This window comes from Leucoraja erinacea, chromosome 21, assembly GCF_028641065.1.
Source record: "Leucoraja erinacea ecotype New England chromosome 21, Leri_hhj_1, whole genome shotgun sequence".
NCBI lineage: Eukaryota > Metazoa > Chordata > Chondrichthyes > Rajiformes > Rajidae > Leucoraja > Leucoraja erinaceus.
The window spans coordinates 12829581-12834559 of record NC_073397.1 but is presented as its reverse complement, the minus strand read 5'-3'; positions in this window follow the sequence as shown (position 1 = coordinate 12834559).

The window sequence follows — 4979 nt, the reverse complement described above, 5'->3', positions numbered from 1 at the left end:
CGTGAAAAAGGCTGAAATTGGAGAGATTTAAAAATATTGTGAATCTGTAAATCAACGTAAGGGAATCAGAGGCGATTGGATTGGACAACATGAAGGGCATCTTGGACAGCCCATAACTACTACTGTGCAGAAACAGACTCTGATCTTCCTGATCTGGCTGTCATTGCAAGGAGTGTCGTACTGGTGTCAATTCCGATTTCTGAGGTAACAGCGCCCTCAGGTGTCACAGATTATTTTTGCATCTCATCGGATTGAAGGGATATTTAATTTACTACTTCGAGACTTTCAGAATTAAAAAATGGGCAAGTCAAAAGGTGGAAATGGTTGAATTGAAGGCCCTAGTTGGATGCTGGTGACTTTCACCAAAATTGTTCACCCATCCTGTCGACAATTTCCTGCTGATTAAACCAGGAAACATGTTGACATCTTCTGCTTCTCCTCAGTCGGCCCATCAAGTCTACTTTGCCATTCAATCAATGCTGATCTATCTCCCCCTACTAACCCCATTCTCCTACATTCTCCCCATAACCCATGATACCCGTACTAATCAAGAGTCTATCTATCTCTGTCTTAAAAATATCCATTGACTTGGCCTCCATAGTCTTCTGTGGCAAAGAATTTCACAGATTCACCGCCGTCTGACTAAAGAAATTCCTCCTCATCTCCTTGCTAGAGGAACGTCCTTTAATTCTGAGGCTACGGTCTCTAATTCTAGACTTTCCCCATTAGTGGAAGCATACTCTTCGCATCCACTTTATCCAAGCCTTTCACTATTGGGTATATGTTTCAATAGGATCCCCCCTCATTCTTCTAAACTCCAGCGAGCACAGCCCAGTGCCATTAAATGCCCATCATATGTTAACCCACTCATTCCTGGGATCATTTTTGTAAACCTCCTCGGGATGCTCTCCAGAGCCAGCACATCCTTTCTCAGATATGGTGCCCAAAATTGCTCTCAATACTCCAGATGTGGCCTGACCAGCGCCTTCTAGAGCTTCAGCATTACATCCCTGTTTTTGTATTCTAACCCTCTTGAAATAAATGCTAGCATTGCATTTGCCTGTTTTACTACCAATTCGACTTGCAGATTAACTTTTTGGGAATCCTGCACCAGCAGTCCCAAGTCCCTTTGCACCTCTGATTTCTGGATTCTCACCTCATATAGAATATAGTCTACTCCTTTATTCCTGTCTTTCTCCACGGTAAAAAGAAATACTCATTGAGGACCTTGCCCATTTCCTGTGGCTCCACACAAAGTTAACCGCTTTGGTTCCTGAGGGGTCCTACTCTCTCACTCATTACCCTGTTCCCTTTATGTGTTTATAAAATGTCTTGGGATTATTATCCTTAATGCTATCTGCCAGAATTATATCCCCTTTTTGCCCTTCCTTTTATTAGCTTACTCCTTATTTCCCGACACTCCTCTAGGGATACACTCGATCCCAGCTACCCATACCTATCCCATCCCTCCGATCGTTTACTTTCAACATGTGCTGTTGGATTGTGGCCACCTCCACACTGGGATAACATCTCATCTATGTCCCTCATAATTTCCCCCAAGGCCCTCTCCAGTCCAAGACAAATAAACCCACTCTCTTCCATGCACCCAGCACCCGCCTGTGGCTGGTGGACCTTTCAAATTATTTGAAGTATTTTTTGGATATCCTTCATCCTTAATCAACCAGCTGATACAGCTGCTGCTTTACAGCGCCAGAGACCCAGGTTCGATCCTGACCTCGAGTGCTGTATGTGTGGAGTTTGCACATTCTCTCCGTGACCATGTGGGTTTCAGTGGCAGCTCCTGTTTCCTCCCAAATCCTAGACGTGCGGGTGTCTGGGTTATTTGGCCTCTGTAAATTTGCCCCTATTTAGTAATCTGGATGAGAAAGCGGGATGATATAGAACTAGTGTGAATGGGTGATCGATGGTTGGCATAGTCACGGTGGGCAGAAGGGTCTGTTTCCATGGCTGTATCTCTAAACTAAACTAACATTGCAATGTCATCTCTTTTGTATTTATCTCTAACGGCTGAAGTAGCAATTTGAACCCTGACCTCAAACCATTTACTGAAGAAGGGTCTCGACCCTGAAACGTCACCCATTCCTTCTCTCCAGAGATGCTGCCTGTCCCGCTGAGTTACTCCAGCTTTGTGTCTATCTTCGGTTTAAATCAGCATCTGCAGTTCCTTCTTACCCATTTAGGAAGCCTGTTGCTGTTCTGTGATATTCTTGACCCTGCCATCACAATGTACATCCCACTGCAGTACATCCCACTGATGTACTTACCCTGACCACAAGGAGCATCTCAAAACTCTTACATGCTGCAAGCTGCATGTTATGTGGAACTGTGCACCCCAGCCCTGACGTTTAGTTTAAAAAGGGTTCACTAAAATGCAATACAAACTTGGTCTCTGCACTGTATGTGAAAGAGAAAATATTCACCAGCCACCTCCATGTTTGGGACCAATTCACAGGATCAACCCGAGGCCCGTTTGAAACATATATAGAAATAAGAAACTGCAGATGCCGGTTGATACAAAAGGATTAGCAAGGATGTCAGGGGTTTATGGGGAGTAGACAAGAGAATGAGGTTGAGAGGGAAAGATCGATCAGCCATGATTGAATGGCAGAGTAGACTTGATGGCTGAATGGTCTAATTCTGCTCCTATAACTTATGACACGAAATGTTGCAGTAACTCAGTGGGTCAGAGAGCATCACTGGAGGACATGGATAGGTGAGGTTTGTGGTCAGGACCATGTGCATGCACGTGCATGTGGGGGGGGGGGGGGGGGGGGGGGGGGGGGGGGGGGGGTGAAGAAAGCTGGAAGAGAGATGAGACAGGACAAAGCCTGTAAACAATAGATGGATACTCTCTCCTATGTGCCCACAAATGCTGCCTGGCCATTGAGTTGCTCCAGCACTTTTTTAAACCAGCATCAGCAGTTCAGTGTATCTATGTTAGAGGATTAAGTGTTTTTTTTTTAAATCATCATCTTTTGGCTATCTTCTCGATTTATGACCAATCACAGTGGAAGAGAATGTCCATTGTTATTTTAGCAAACACAAGCCATGAGCCTGAAGACTGCAACAACCAGGTTCAGGAATACCTACTTCCCCACAGCCATCAGGCTATTAAACTCAGCTCGGACAAAACTAACTGTTTATTTGCACTTTATCAGTTTATTTATTCATGTATGAATATATTTATATAATGGGATATGAACACACTGATCTGTTCTGTATTCATGCCTACTATGTTCTGTTGTGCTGAAGCATAGCAAGAATTTCATTGTCCTATCAGGGACACATGACAATAAACTCTCTTGACGCTTGACTTGCGGCAGATAGCGTGGGGAACTAGGGTCAGAGTCACAGCTATACAGTGCAAAAGCAGGCCCTTCAGTCCACCATGTCCAAGCTGACCTTTTTATCCCAGCTACACTAATCCCAATTGTCTGCAAAAGGACCATACCCTTCCAAGCCTTGCCTTTTCAAATGCTTATCTAAGGTGTCTCTTAAACATGGTAATTGTATAATTCCAGAACACCTTCAGACAGCACATTCCAGGTATCAACCCCTCAGTGTGTAAAAACTTAGCCTACAATTTCCCCTTTCAAACTTTCCTCTATCCTCAACCAATCCCCGTATGTTAATTTTGAATTGAATAGTTTGACCTACTCCCAAAATTACAGCATAATGAAATGTAAAGATAGCAAGTGGTAACCTGGTCCACATTCAATTGTGCAAATATAAATTTTGGGTATAAAGTAGAAAGGCACATGAAAAATGGGTAGATAGAGTATAGAACAGTACAGCACAGCACAGGAACAGATCCTTCAGCCAAAATGTCAGTGCTGAACAAGATGTCAAAACAAACTCTTATCTGCCTGCACATAGTCTGGATCCCTCCATATCCATATGCCTATCACAAACATCTTCAAAGCTTCTACAGGTTGAACATAGATTCTCCGGCACCCTCGGTTCCAGAGACTTTCTGGATTATCAGTTTTTCTGGACTAGATGTCACGTGATAATGAAATTACAATACACCTCGGGCCCGATGGCACCCCTCCTGTATCTCAAAAGCAAAGTGGCAGAAACTAAGAAAAACAAATATAAAATGTAAACTGAATGTGAATGGAATTACCTGCCGACCCATCCATGGCCCCCACCATCTCCCCAGCCGTTCAAAGCTTCGGCTTCCAAACCCACTCCCCAACGTGCACCAGCGAGCGCCTCACCCTCTGCTGTTTCGTGCCGTCGATGGTGGCTTTATCCGCTCCACGCTCGAACATCGCCGCCTGCTTCTCCCGTCGCTCGCTCTGTCCAGTCGCTCTCTTCTCCTCCACCACAGCCGCCTCCTCCTTCTCCCCTGGAGAGGCCCACATACTGCACTTTGGGAGTGACTGCAGGTGAGAGGGGAGGGAGCCCCACAGTGACCGGTCATAGTTTTAAAGTTATATGGCACAAAGTGTCGGAGTAACTCAGCCGACTGAATCAGTCTGAGGAAATTGTCCCGATGTTCCATGTTCAACTACCCATGTTCTCCAGAGATCCTGACTTGTTGAATTACACCAGCACTTTGTGTTCTTGTCTGTTAACAATCATCTGCAGTCATCGGCAATAACAGCCACATAACAGTCATCCGCTATGGTCCGTTATCTCTCCCTGCACTGGAGACCCGACCTTTTCTCGTCGGGTCTCAGGTGTCGTTGAGGCCGCAACGAGGAGCGGCCTCCAACGGGAAGAAGCCGGGGACTCTGGTGCCGACTCACCGTTGCCGTCGCGGAGCTGGCCGAGACCGGAGCGGGTGGAGCGGTGGAGGAGCGTTGCCGCTGCTGCTGCTGCTGCTGCCGATGCCGCTGCTGAGTCGGAGGCTGCTACTGCGGGTCTGCGGCCCGCGGCTCCCTGGAGGGAGACCGCTTTTCGGGGCTCCTGCAACGGCGACTTCTCCCGCCCGAGTTGCGGGGTCGAAGAGC